A 15,780-nucleotide genomic window follows, 5' to 3' on the forward strand; every position below is an offset into this window, starting at 1 on the left:
ACAGAGCAGCTGACTTATTATATCAATTTGCTCTGTCGGAAAAGAAAATGAGTGAAGCCTGCGTTTGATGAGCAGCACGATTTTTTCCCCCCGCAGAAAGCAGAACTGACAGAGCAACTGACAGAGCAACTGACAGAGCAACTGGGTTTAAATCAAAATGAATTCCCCGTCCTGCGTCCATCCAGTCCTCCCACACAGCGAGTGACTCAGGCCACTCCCGGCTGCCGTCATCCACCACCCTGAGCCGAGAGGAGCAAGAGTCCTGCTCCCACATCTCCATACCTGACGTCAGCAACACACACACACACACACAGACACACACGATACACACACACACACACAAAGACACTAACACAGGCCTTTGGAGAGTCACTCTGAAGGAATCGTGATCGGGATTCGAGTGGTTCGCTCCACGCGCTGACATCATCACTAATTGATCCTCCTTTGAGTTGTGAAGGGGTGGGGGGGAGGGGTGGGGGGGGCTGATGATATGCTGCTGTATGGGGTTACCATGGCAACTGGCCCATTTCAACAGGATGAGGGGGATGTGCATGGAAGCTGGGGGTGAACTGGGGATGTTGGGGTGGTAATCAGGGGTTGCTGGGGAATGAGGGTGTGTGTGTGAGAGAGAGAGTGAGAGTGGGGGGGGGGGGTTGAGCTGCATGAAAGGAGAGACAGCCTCAAGTGAGAGACACAATCCATCACAGAGTAAAAGGCAAAAGGGGGCGTGGCTCTCACGTGCACGAGAACACAAAACGCTCTTACAATTTGTAATTGTGCTGAAAATTGAGGTCGAACCACCGAGCTATTGAGATCTGGATCAATCTGAAGCTGTTGACGTGGCACACACACACACTCACCACACTCACACACACCGACACACACACACACACACACACTGAGGACTATTAAAAACACTTAAACTTAAACGCTTAATTGATTAATGATCGGTTCTTCAGACTGAAACCTTTAAATCGTCAGAACGTGAATAAACAGTGAAACCATTTGAACCCTCGAGGGGCAAGTCGAGCCCAAGACACATTTAAATAAAATTAATTCTTAATCTTAATTTTAATATTTAGTTACAGACTTCAGGCTGAAGGAACACGACCCAGTTCAGTTCATGTTCCTCAAGCCGTTTCAGACGTCTCCTCCAGGATCTGGACCTTCTCTGCAGTTAGTGTGTCACATGTGAAGAAGCAGCAGGAGGTGGTCGGGGTCAGACTCGTTCACGGGAAGAGCAGCAGGAAACAGAACTGATAGATTCCTCTGTGGAAATAAGAGTGTCGGCCCCTTAACCCCAAAACCTCTGGACTCTCCTCGTCTTTCCAAGTTCACGTCTTCGTCTTCTACGTGTACGGCTCCTCTTCTTCAACCTGAGATATTTGTGTTCTTCCTGTTTCTCTCTCTCTCTCTCTGAACATTTTCCTTTTTTATTGTCGTATGTTCTCACTCAGACATTTTACAAGGGGACAAGGGACTCGGACTTCTCACGTGTCGTCGCTCTGGAAAATCAGTGCTGGTCTGAGAACAGCTTAACTGTAAGAACATTATTTGAGTTCCCCGACATTGAAAGGAAACCTGTTACAACTCAATTTGTCCTTAAATGTTTTCCAAGCAAACATTCTTAAAATAATATAACAAAATATAAGATGTGGCTCGGCTCAGCTTCCTAAAGGCAGCCGGTATGAATCCTTCAGTTCACGTGGGATCTGAACTGTTGTTTCCTGGATCGACAGCAGCAGGAGATTCATGGAGCCACTGTGAATGTTCAGGAATGTAAATATAACACATCTTCCTCTCTGGCAGCAGGTCTCCTCCTCTTCATCATCTTCATCCTCTTCATCCTCTTCATCACTCCATAGCTCCAACTAGATTCACCATGGAAACAGGGTTTCTACCTGAAGCTGCGGAGAAGCTGGAGGGAGAGGGACGGAGAGAAGGAGGGAGAGGGACGGAGAGAAGAGGAGAGGGGGACGGAGGGAGAGGGACGGAGGGACGGAGAGACGGAGGGAGAGACACGGAGAGACGGGGAGAGGGACGGAGAGACGGAGGGGGAGGCACAGAGGGAAGAGGGGAGGGGGACGGAGGGAGAGGGACGGAGAGACGGAGGGGGGGGCACGGAGAGACGGGGAGAGGGACGGAGAGACGGAGGGGGAGGCACAGAGGGACGGAGAGACGGAGGGAGAGGGACGGAGGGAAGGAGGGAGAGGGACGGAGAGACGGAGAGAGAGGGACGGAGAGACAGAGGGAGAGGCACGGAGAGACGGAGGGGGAGGGACGGAGAGACGGAGGGAGAGGCACGGAGGGACGAAGAGAAGGAGGGAGATGGAAGGAGAGACGGAGGGAGAGGGACGGAGAGACGGAGGGAGAGGGACGGAGAGACGGAGGGAGAGGGACGGATGGAAGGAGGGAGAGGGACGGAGAGACGGAGGGAGAGGGACGGAGAGACGGAGGGAGAGGGACGGATGGAAGGAGGGAGAGGGACGGAGAGACGGAGAGAGAGGGACGGAGAGACGGAGGGAGAGGGACGGATGGAAGGAGGGAGAGGGACGGAGAGACGGAGAGAGAGGGACGGAGAGACAGAGGGAGAGGCACGGAGGGACGAAGAGAAGGAGGGAGATGGAAGGAGAGACGGAGGGAGAGGGACGTAGAGACGGAGGGAGAGGGACGGAGAGACGGAGGGAGAGGGATGGAGGGAAGGAGGGAGAGGGACGGAGAGACGGAGGGAGAGGGACAGAGTGAAGGAGGGAGAGGGACGGAGAGACGGAGGGGGAGGGACGGAGAGAAGGAGGGAGAGGAATGGAGAGACAAAGGGAGAGGGATGGAGAGACGGAGGGAGAGGAATGGAGAGACAAAGGGAGAGGGATGGAGAGACGGTGGGAGAGGGACTGAGAGAAAAGGAGAGAGGGACGGAGGGAGAGGGACGTAGGGACAGAGGGAGAGGGACGGAGAGAAGAGGAGAGAGGGACGAAGGGAAGGAGGGAGAGGAATGGAGAGACGGAGAGACGGAGGGAGAGGGACGGAGAGACGGAGAGAGAGGGACGGAGAGACGGAGGGAGAGGCACGGAGGGACGAAGAGAAGGAGGGAGATGGAAGGAGAGACGGAGGGAGAGGGACGTAGAGACGGAGGGAGAGGGACGGAGAGACGGAGGGAGAGGGATGGAGGGAAGGAGGGAGAGGGACGGAGAGACGGAGGGAGAGGGACAGAGTGAAGGAGGGAGAGGGACGGAGAGACGGAGGGGGAGGGACGGAGAGAAGGAGGGAGAGGAATGGAGAGACAAAGGGAGAGGGATGGAGAGACGGAGGGAGAGGAATGGAGAGACAAAGGGAGAGGGATGGAGAGACGGTGGGAGAGGGACTGAGAGAAAAGGAGAGAGGGACGGAGAGACATAGGGAGAGGCACGGAGGGATGAAGAGAAGCAGGGAGATGGAAGGAGAGACGGAGGGAGAGGGACGTAGAGACGGAGGGAGAGGCACGGAGGGACGAAGAGAAGGAGGGAGATGGAAGGAGAGACGGAGGGAGAGGGACGTAGAGACGGAGGGAGAGGGACGGAGAGACGGAGGGAGAGGGATGGAGGGAAGGAGGGAGAGGGACGGAGAGACGGAGGGAGAGGGACAGAGTGAAGGAGGGAGAGGGACGGAGAGACGGAGGGGGAGGGACGGAGAGAAGGAGGGAGAGGAATGGAGAGACAAAGGGAGAGGGATGGAGAGACGGAGGGAGAGGAATGGAGAGACAAAGGGAGAGGGATGGAGAGACGTGGGAGAGGGACTGAGAGAAAAGGAGAGAGGGACGGAGGGAGAGGGACGTAGGGACAGAGGGAGAGGGACGGAGAGAAGAGGAGAGAGGGACGAAGGGAAGGAGGGAGAGGAATGGAGAGACGGCGGGAGAGGGATGGAGAACAAGGGATTTGTCTTTGTAAGACATCCACAGTCTGAAAGAAAAGGGTTTGAGGTCAAAGGGTTAACGTCCCGGCAGCCACTCACATCATTCTCTGTCTTCACCTTCTTCTTTCTCTCTTCATCCCCCTCTTTCTTTATTCACTTACTTGTACTCCCTCGCTTCATGAAGATGTTGTGGTCAGTATCAGAGTATCTGTGCTGTTTACTCTGGACCATCACAGTGACCTTCCTCCTCTCGTGGTTCTTTAATGACGATCTGAAGAGACGACCCATGTCGGGACTGTTCTCTGGGGAACCTCATTCCACAGCCGCGGTTCCCAAACTCTGTTCTGTCACGCTCCCAGACATTCTTAGCATTCTTGTTTGTTTCCATACTATTTGATTTCACAGCTTGTTAAGTTGAAATCTGACCCAGTATTCTGTCCTCCATTTTTTTGTTTACCATATCCCACTTCTCATGTCCCAAACCCACCTCACGCTGAGGAAGTACATTTTAAGTGAAATGTCATTTTACAGTTCTGTAGTTGTCATATATGTTTTGTTTTTTTTATCTGCCATCCAATAAAAACATTCACACGCTTGAACCTTGCAAACCTTGTCCTCTCAGCAGGAGATCAGATCGAGTCGAGCAGTGAGGATGAAGATTCTCAGTCCTCTCACCTCCTGATGAAAGAAACCATCAGGTCAAACCAACAAGGAGAATCTCCCGCTGATAAATAACTATCCAGACTGAGGAAAAGGTGAACGTGGTGTGAAGACCATGACATTAGACCATTAGCCTCTTAGCCTCTCTGTGCTAAATTGATAGCATTTTTGATATATCTGATGTCAAATGATAGTGATGATGATGTTTTCAAACAAATCCTCATTCTTGTGGACGTTTGATTTACTTTGTGTTTGGACTCGTCCATGTTTGTTCTCGCTGCCGCTGCCTTCCTACACACCACAGACACACTATCCCTCATCTACTTTTCTATTCGTGACAGTCGCCATGATTGTTTGTGAGCGATGACGTGTAACAGCTGTGTTTTATGTTTCCTTCGCCCGGACGCTGACCTGACAAACAGCTGGACGCGACCACCCTGAAAGACATGCTAGTCCAGGACTTTATGTTATTTCCTTTTTTCTCACTATTATCATGAGGATTGTTTCTCACAGACTGTATCCAGGCATTTCCCACAATACCCCCCCCCCCCCACGACAGAGAATGGCTCAGAAAAGAGCAGTGCCACAGTGATGATGGAGTGTTGACGCGGTGACCCTCCAGTCCGAGCTTCAGGAACCAGAGTGAGATTCAAAGTGAGAAGTCAACAAGTGGCGTCGTCTCTTTAAGAGAAGCCCGGGGCTCTGAACTGTCTCTGTGTCCTCTCACCTCTCTGTGTCTTCTGTGTCCAGTGACTCATCCTCTCCAGCTACAGTCTCGTCCACATCAATAAGGATCACAGCGGGGGGGCGGGGGGGCGGGGGGGGGGGGGCCTTCCTCCTCGCTCCGCCATCACCATGGAAATCCTGTGCTGCTTGGTTTGGACTCGTGCTGCTTTCCAGTGGTCCCACCGCCGCTCACCAGTACAAGAACTGACGCTTCTTCAATTAAGGAGGTGGAGAAAATAGATTCCCCCCCCCAACCGTCCAGCTCATCGGCTCTTTCTCTTTCGGCCTCTTCTTCCCTCGTCCACCACTTCACCCTCAGACGATTGTATTCCAGTCTTTCACAGACGTCCCACTGACACTTTCATGTTCCCCCCCAGTGTCTGGTGGGTCACAGGTTTGAGAAAAAGTCCAGAAGGAGACAGAGCACTGGACACGTCCGCTGCTTTTAGACCAGAACTGGACTCTGGACATTCTCCTGAAAGGGGGCCAGTGTGTGAGAGCGTCAGTTCCTATGACCTGTTCCTGCCAGCTCTCTAGAAAAAGGTCTTTGTGGACCCAAGAGGACAAGATTCAAGAACCTTTGGAGACAAGAGCAAGACAAAGACTCCGCCGAACAAAATCTGAGAATTCTAGATTGAATATCTGCTATAAAATCATACTGTTGTTGCCCCAAAATCTCCAACAATCCACAACACAACATGTGAACATTATCTGTGAAGAGAATATCCATATTGATGTAACATTTTCCTGTGTCTGTACCAGAGACTTGAGGATCATCAGTTAAATAAACTGTTCCCATGAACTTTATCAGGGACAAAGGCTTTTTGTTGATGCCCCCTCCGATCAACATCAGAGACTTTAAAGGTGAAACTTGTCTGTAACAGTTGTGTATTAACACTGACAACACAATGAGTCGCTTCATCCTCATGGAGCTGTCCTCGGTGTCTGTGCTGCTCTTTGTCAGTGATGATCTGGTCTGTGATCGCCTGGTTGGGCGACTGAGAAGAAGCCTCACCAAGCCCAGATGTGACAGCGTGTGTGTGTGTGTGTGTGTGTGTGTGTGTGTGTGTGTGTGTGTCACAAATGTGTTGTGACAGTTGCTTGCTCAGAGCTGTGTGACCCAGTCCTCCAGCAGAGGGAGGGGACGCTAACTGGTGATTGGACCTGAGAGAGAGAGAAACTCTACGTCTGCTCTGGAGAACGAGGGAGACGAACGAGAAGAGAGAACTTTGACGGACAACTTCAGGAACGAGCAGATTTAACGTTGAGAGTCCAAACGACTCAATGAACGAGTCTCACTTGATGAATACAACACTCCTCGACAGGCCAGGGTGAGAAACGACTAACGCACAGCGGCAGCAGCACATTTCTCACTGTCTGTGCTTGTGTGTGTCTGTGTGTGTGTCTGTGTTTGTGTGCTTTTACCATCGTTTATTTCTTCCCACAACAGACTAATTTTCTTATTCTCAGAAGAGGAGCTCGGTGAATAAACAGATTATCTTTATGACAGTCACAAACCACTGGTTATTAAAAGTGTGTTTTTTCCCCTTGTCAACTGTCACTCAATCAGGATCTCTGGCCCCGGAATATATCCACAAACACACCAGCAGGAATAACCACAGCAGATGAGGAGCTGCACAGATTATTGTTATTATTCCAGCTCATCGAGCCGCGCTGGAGAATAAAGTCCGAGGAGACGCCAACAAAACCAATTAGTCTGCGTGACGTGGGATCTGCTCCGACTGAGACGCTGACAAAATCCACACGGAGCAGGAAATGGATAAAAATAAAAACTGACTTTTAATCAAAGTCATGACAGTTACATCTCTTCTCATTTGAAATATTCCTCTGTAATAATAAAAAATAAGTATTTTAAAGTCTCGCAGTGGTATTATTAGATTTGATTGACAGCTGCGTCTTCCCTGGGAACATAAACACACGGCCTCAGATTAATATGATCATGGTTTTTATGTTGAAAGTTAATTCTGGTCTGACCTCCTGCACATGGTGTGTATTCAATGCATGTGTGTAGATATGTGCACAGATTGTGTAAATATATTTGTCTTTACATCTTTTAAACAAAAATACACAAAACAACCAAATAGACACAAACATACACAAAGAGAAAAACAAACAAACACACAAAACGACTGGAAAAATACAGAAACGATACACACAACAACCTCAAAGGCACAAAGCACATATAAAAATCCAGAAAAACAACCACAGACAAAGAGAACAGAATCAAAAAAACAGAATGAGAAACAAAACAATAACACTCAGATACACACAACGACCACAAAGAGACATGAAACGACCACAGAGACAAAATGACAAAGAGATAAAACAACTTCACTCAACAATGAAACACACAAGACAAACAAAAAGACAAATAAGACAGTTTGTTCACGTGTCCTTTTGGAAATAATCAGATGTAAAATCATCCGATGTAAAATCATCCGATGTAAAATCATCCGATGTAAAATAATCTGATGTAAAATAATCTGGTGTAAAATAGTCAGATGTAAAATAATCCGATGTAAAATCATCAGATGTAAAATAATCAGTACTCTATGTCTAATGCAGGTTTCAGGCTGAAGGTTCATGAACGATCAGTTGTCGTCTTCAGAATCCGCTGAGATACACAAAATGAAACATGTCATACATGTGTTGCAATGTGCATTTACATCAAGACATCTGGTGACACATGAGGGGCCTGCACACACACACACACACACACACACACAAACACACACACACACACACACACACACACACACACACAAACACACACACACACATACACACACGGCGCAATGAAATTACTGCCCTTATCAGAATGTAATCACTGTTATTGTGCTGTCTGTCACCAGCAGAGGAAATGGCTGTGAGTCTATTTCCAGTTTGCCTTCTGCTGCCACTCTCTCTCTCTCTCTCTCTCTCTCTCTCTCTCTCTCTCTCTCTCTCTCTCTCTCTCTCTCTCTCTCTCCGTTAGATGACCTTACCGGGAACAACACTGATATTTGCAGGTTATGTCTGTTTTTCAGAAATTTAGCACGAACACAGATATTCAGATATTGATTTGATGAAGAATATGTTGTGTTGTAGTTGAGGTTGATGCCCAATGTTTTCCTCTGGAAAGTGGGTCATGTGACAGGAGCCCGACGAATCAGCGAAAGCTGTTTTCAGTCAGCAAACGTCTCTGTAGCTCCAGAGCCGTGTGGACACCAGACGTATCTGCAGGATGTCGTGATCACACCACACTCTGCAACATGTAAACAGGATTATTAATGGAATTTTCTTTTAGTAACTCATGTAAACATTATAATCCGAGTAATGGACGTGAAAGGATGTTGTCAGAACTTAACAAATGATAGAGCAGTTCAAGGATTTGTTTCTTCACTTTCTTTATTTATTGTTTTGGTCATTTTCAGAATGTTCCCAGGGAGTAATTCCCAGATCTTGGTTTAAAACATCAGACTCATATCTCTGGTTTTGTGAAACTCGTTGCAGCTTGATCGGATGGAAGGGAACAGCATGAGGAGGTCTGAGCTGCTGGAATAAGGTCACAGTTGAGTTAGACAAATCAGGGTCATATTTAGAACTTAATTAACAAATCAATCAATCCATGAGCAGAGCCCGATGAGTGAGGATCTTCTGGGTTTCTTCACACGTCTCTCAGCCTTTGTCCTGCTGTCCTGAAGCTTGTTGTCTTCCCCTTCGAGGCGGAACACTGAGGGATGAGTTCCTCCCTCTGAGCCAAAGGTTCTTTCAGGAGGGACGTGGGCTGCAGTGTATCTGAAATGTAGATTCTGTCCCTGAAAACTGCATGCTGTGATCTCATTATCCCTCTTGGAACGCCACATAAAAAAATCTATGCGGGGGCAGAGGAGGGGTGAGATTCTTCTTCTCTCCTCACAATGGGTGAGAAGAGGCCCTACAAGTGGGAGGAGGAGGTGGAGTGTAGAGGAGTGTGTATTGTGTGTGTGTGAAAAGCTTTAGACCGGTGGTTGGCTTGATTTAACACATTAGCTGCATGATTTCCAACCTTTCAGGCAGCTGCTGTTTTCCATTGGTCTGCGTTTGCTTGAAAAATCCGAACCATCACAAAAAATCCACTGATTTCTTTATTATCTGTGAAGTTATTTATAGCCTGCATGTGTGTGGCTGTGCAGAGACAATCTGGCACATATTCACAAATCCACTGGAGAATTACAGTGTTTGAAAAAAACTGTTTACCATGAATAATTGCGTCAAATGATTTAGATGCATACAAAAAAACACAAAAACACACAAATATATATAACCGAAAAGACGGAAACCATCATTGAGAAACATTTATATCAAATCTACTTTATATTAAATCTCTAATCTGTCATGTCATCCATCTTCATTCACAGTCTACGTTTATAAATTGTTAATTTTCTACATCGTGTTCCATTTCCTGTTTTATTTTGACCTTTGCTCCGTGACGGCTGAGGTTAGTAAATAACAGTCACAATTAATTACACAACAGCACAGTGTGTAGAGGCAGGAAACGGAACGAGTTGTGTGTTTGTCGACCCAGTCGTTGGCCCTGATCTCCTCGCTGCTTCCAGATGTTTCTCCTCAACACGTCGCTGGTGAGAGGAGGGTAATTAACCTCATGACCTTCAGAGGATAATAAACGGTTATGTAGGTCAGGTGTTGTGTTTCTGGAGATGTTCTTCATCGAGGAGGAGAGAAGAGAATCACATGAACGTGATGAAGTTTACACGGACAACGATAATCTGATTATTGACCTTTTTCTGATGAGGACATTACTGTGCTAACGATGATTACATGAGCTGCTAATAGAATACTGGAGTTATATCATCTCATCAACCTGATACAGAGCAAGTCAACATTAGGTCCGTTTCATTCAATGTCACAAATTAAAAACCAAAATCTGAAATAGTTTGATTCACGCTGCTGTTTAAGCTTCTGAATGTTTTCTTTCTAATTTTGCATTTAGTCAATGTGTTCCTCCTCCTTTGCCCTCAGAACCAAAGCCTGCTCGAATGTGATTGGCTAAAGTAGAATCAGAAACCGGAAGCCTTCAGAATATTAGTGTATATGTAATAATAGTTGGACTTTGTAAAACCTGATCTACCTCTGTCAGAGCCACCATCACAGAACTGCACTAAATATACCTGTCTCAATTCATCATTTTATACAATAATATTGTATTTAGCACACTCTGTCTACATATTACATCTATCTATCTATCTATCTATCTTTCTTTCTTCCTGGAGAAGGTCACAGTGTTTTAAGCTGCATGTGTTTTCAGTGAGGCTGGAAAATTAAAAATATAAATATGTCATCTTCTTCCTCCAGGTGGAAACTCACCTGTTGTAAACTGTCTCATTTCCAGCTCTTCTCTCCAGCACCTGATGTTCACCTGATGTTCTCCTCCTGATGTTCTGCTGCTCGCTCGACAGCCGGGGGGCCACAGATTCATGGAGCTGCAATTTACCCAATTACAGTAATGATGGTTGAGCTGCAACGGGCTCAAGTGAAGTCACCTCGGCGAACACGCTGCATACCGATGAAACACCTGAGCTGCAGCTGCCCCCCCCCCCCCCCCCGTGCACTCAGCTGTCCGCGGTGGCAAAGCGTGCTCCCTATGTATTCCAGCTGCGGTTGCCATGGTAACTATCAGCCATAGACTAAGATGTCTGCAGCCGAGAAAGACGAGAGCCGCTCCCCCCCCCCCCTCCCCCGGTCCAGCTGCATTGTGGGTAATGTAGGCCTAAGGTTTTAATGATTTTTTTTAATTAACATGGGAAAATGTGTTAAACAACATAAAAGTCATAGAACTGTATTTTTAACAAATGTTAGTGTAGTCCCTCCTCCAGGTGAGCAGATGGGACATGGACCATGCGCCCTGTCATATCAGGTGGTGATTGGTCATGTGATCAGCAGAAGGACCTTGATGCTCCGGCTCCAAATCACTGCACAGACCCCAGAATGAGGTCAGAAGGTCAACATGGTGACTTCCCCCTGGTCCAGGATGTTTGGGGGTCGGGTGTGTGTGAGGTGGTTGGAAGCAGAAACACGTCGTCCGTCTTGATTTACAGTCGGTGGTCTGGAGGGAAGCTTCAACCTGCCAGGCTGCTGCATTGACTTTGTCTTTGCTCTAATCGCATCGGGACAATGGAGCGTGCAGAAAACCTCAAGTCTATTTTCAACCCGTCCATTATTCAATCACTTGGCTGTGTAACTCGGTTGTGAGTGATTTGTCACGATATCGTTGTGAGTCTCTTATCGGGGGGGGGGGGGGGATTCAAGGTGCAGGAGACGTGACGGGATTCAACAAGACACTGATGTCAACGTGCTAAGTGAAGGTTTGGGAAAGAAGCTGGTCTCTCTGCAGGATCGTGCTCGGACACAAGTGGAGGATGAACTCTGAAGCTGTAAATCCTCCGTCTGTTCTTCTGGTGTCAGTGAAGCCACTTCACGTGAAAGACGACACGGAGCCGCCTGAACGATCTGACTATTGAACTGAGCGCAAGAGGTGTCAGGTGATGAATGTCAACTCGCTGGTCATGGTGCACGTCCTCAGACTGAGACGGCATCACCACAGTGTGTTACAGAGCAATCTACTAATCTACTAAAAACTAATTTTGATAACACAGATATTCACAGTTGTAATATTTAAACTTGAGCTAAAGCAACATTTGTCCTATTCGCTGTAATGTTTTATAACGAGCGGAATTACAGGGCTTTTAATTTGAAAAGTCCGAAGATTGTGTCAGTTACTTAACAGACTCTCAAATAGCGTAAAATAGGTAAATAATTTATACTTGTACATAAACCACACACGTCAATATCTATTTTATAATATCTTCATTGCAGATGAACCAGGTGGGATGAACACAAAGGTTTCTGCACCACAGAATGTTTTGCACACAAACAATAAAAAGTGTTTGAGGACGACTCACTAATGACCAGGAGTAAATCTGAACATCAACACAGGGGAAGAGAACACAACATTACAATCACACTGGTTTTCTTTCTGATCGCACTAATATTCTCTGTGAAACCACTGATTATAATAAACGTAATGACGATAATACCCGAGAGCACACGTTCAAATACAGGCTGTGATTAGCAGATGAGAACTCTGCGTATGGACGGAAGATGATGATGAGTCCTAGTGTTGCTTGCTGGATGAAGCGAGGCTGCGTGGTCTCGTCAGGGGCTTGAATCCAGCTCCTGTTGGATTTCCTCTGTGAACCTGAGACCTCTCCTCGCAGCCGGGCACCTGTTCGCAGGCGGGTGTAATTTTTCTGTTGGATTGTTCGACTGATTAAATTGTCGAGCGGTCAAAGATCAAAGCCCCGGGCCTCGGAACATAAAGTGCAGACATGAAGAACTGACTTCGACGAGGACGTAGTGCGGAGAGAAGAAGGCGGATCTGAGCGAGACGAGAGGAAATGAAACCAAGAAGACGAAGCGCTGACGAGGCACTTTGCTGAAATAGAACAAGGCGGGGGAGAGATTGTCGAGGTGGGAGACGTTTAATAACACAACAACACAAGTGGCTCTCGGAGGTGGAATCTATTCTTAACTTCCGACAGACGAGCTTGAGGAGTGAAATCAGTCTGAAGAAACTCGTCACCTGATCCAAAAACAATCAAATCAGCTCTGGTGCAAACAGCCAATCAGACGATCCGAGGGAGTTAAGTGCTGACGTCAGCATGATTATTAAACCAGGAGCTAAAAGAAGGAACCACGACACGATCGGTGTTAATGAGTCAGATCCTCATACCATCCAATAACCATTTAAATCACCAACCAATAGATTCTTATAGCCCATACTCGTAAACCACAAAACACCTCATAGGGCTTAACAACGTCAACACGGTGTTTCACATTCTGTCCTTACGCCACAACAAGGATGAGACAGAAAATCATTTTAACAGGGAAATCATAAAATATGTGGTTTATAAAAGGGTTTCTTGGTTTACATGATTTTTATACCTCATTGTCAATATATTACCAGGTTTATTGGAAATTAATCCGGAAATTGTTCAATATATCAAAAATATCCGCTTGTGACTGAAACTTCCTTAAAAGTCAAGAAAAGTCTCAAATTCATAATGTGAATTTCAGGCCTTAAATTCATTATCTACGTTCTAGATCTTCAATATGTTTTGATGGGTCTTAGTTACATTAACTTTGATTTAACGCTGCTTCTGTTGTGTTTTAAAATGAGAGAAATGTTTCAGCTCAATAGAGACAAACTTCCAACCAGGCACAGAACAGAGGGAAGATGATTTGTGTTTGTTTCAGTTCCCTGAAATAAATGACACTGATGTTTGGATGTAGTTCGAGACCTCAGGAAGAAAGTGTGTAGCTCAGGTTTATTAAGCAGTAAATAGCTCCACAGACCTGGTCATGTTTTTCATCTGGGGTAAAGGACCGGTGGTTTTCAGTGATGTAGTAAAAAAAAGGGAAACGAGCACAAAACGTTTTCCGTGTCAAACACTCAGAAACATGAGAGGCTGTCACTCAGAATAAAATCGTCTCCTTTCACGCCCAAGTGACGATGTGAAACCGATGCTACATCCAGACGAGTGTGTGTCTCTGTGTGTGTGTGTGTGTGTGTCGGGCCCGGGGCTGCAGCTCAGTCGACTGCTGCTGCTCCGCCTGTGTGGGTCTCTGTGGAGCTGGTTCCTGCTGCAGGGGCGACTGCAGCAGCAGAACCAGGATCTCCTCTGAGAATCATCTCAACAAGAACAAGGATGATTTCCTCTCTTCAGCTTCTAGGCCACCGTGCACTGATGTTCTCCTCAACGCCGCCACTCAGAGCTGTTTAAACACCGTGAGCTGGAAAGCCTCAAGCACAGGAGTGTAATGTTCAAATCGATGTGTTCATCATTGATGCTGATTAGAGTTTGACTTGGGCCGACCCTCAAAGATTCTACAGTGAGATCTTCTGAGCCTCGACGTGCAGACAGTGGAGGTCACCACGAACAGGAGTGAGGATTCAAACTGATCCAGAGCCAGCCGCTCGGGTGGACAGACATCTCGATAATGTTCCCTACTAACAGTCAAACAAAGGAATATAATGCAACATGAATACTTTACCTGATTTCCATGCGCACCACAAAATGTAGGTTTAATTTATTTAAATTAATCTGCTGTTATCTGGACCACAGGGACCGAGACGAGCTTTAAACCTCTGGGCTTTCTAGGGTCTGAGCTGAATCCGGTTCACACTCCTCCTGCAGAGAAGATAATCATTGTAGAGCTCCTCTGAGCTGCACCTTAAATACCTCTCATCTCTCCTTAGATCCTGAAAGTGACTGTGATCATTTAACTCGGTTAAGAGCAGAGCACAGGAGGAACAGCTCGTCTTCAAGGTTTCATAAGCCCACAAGCCCAGAGTGATTCAGACCGAGCTTTTGTTCCCATGACAGCGGCAGGACGACTCCGGCTGCGCTGATATTTCACTGATGAGCTGATATGAGCCGCGAGTGCAGCTCTGTGCACCACACTCATACAAAATACATGTGTGGGAGAATAAATCAGCCTTTTCTCAGATTTCTCCTCCTTCACTAGAGTGAAAAGCAGTCTTTATTTGAAGGCTACACAAATCACTGAGGTAATTATAGCCAATGTGATTTTGAGAGGGTGATGTGGATGCACCCAGCTTTAAGACGAAGGCGGGAGGGGGGGGGGGGGGTGGGGGTTGAGAGGGGGGGGGTAGAAGTCGAAGAAAGGGAGAGTGAGAACTCTGGGCAGCAACATCCCAGGAGTCTGGTTGGTAGACAGACACTGATGTTGAAATTCAGATCACACACACACACGGCTGCAAACCATGCTGCTCACCAGGGAGGGGAAGGATGAGAGAGGGAGGGGAGGGGTGAGAACGGGAGAAGACAGAGAGCATGTATGACAGAGAAGGAGGAGGAGGAGGAGGAGGTGGAGGAGGAGGAGGTGGAGGAGGAGGAGGGGGAGAGAAAGGACTGGAGCTCCTGTTGAAACAACGAAGCAACCAGCTTTTTTCACCTTCATTAATATTCCACCTGAACTCGACCCCACACGTGTTACGTAATCCTGCTCAAAGTTTGGATGAGAACCCCCCCCCCCCACCCCCCCACCCCCCCTTGAAGCCAAGCAGCCGAGGTGACGTAATGTGGAGACAGATCTCAGAGCTGCTGCGCCGCCGGTGAGAGACTCATCGAGCCGATGACGACGGCTGAGACGGTTTTAAAGCTCTTCAGGACGTAAATATTCCCGATGGCTTTGTGTTGCTGCGTCAGAACCGAACGGGAACTACGTCGATCCAGAGTTTCTCTTTATCTGACGACTCGGGGGGGGGGAGTGGGTCCAGCCAGTGAGTGATTCAGTCGAGCACAATCACCTGGTCCCCTTAAAGGTTCAGTGTGTAGAATTTAGTGCCATCTTGTGGTGAGGTGTCATGTTGCAGCTGAACACCCCTCTTGTATTGTCACATTAAGCTCAGGTTAATTCAGT

This window comes from Platichthys flesus, chromosome 9 (genome assembly GCF_949316205.1).
Source record: "Platichthys flesus chromosome 9, fPlaFle2.1, whole genome shotgun sequence".
Classification (NCBI taxonomy): domain Eukaryota; kingdom Metazoa; phylum Chordata; class Actinopteri; order Pleuronectiformes; family Pleuronectidae; genus Platichthys; species Platichthys flesus.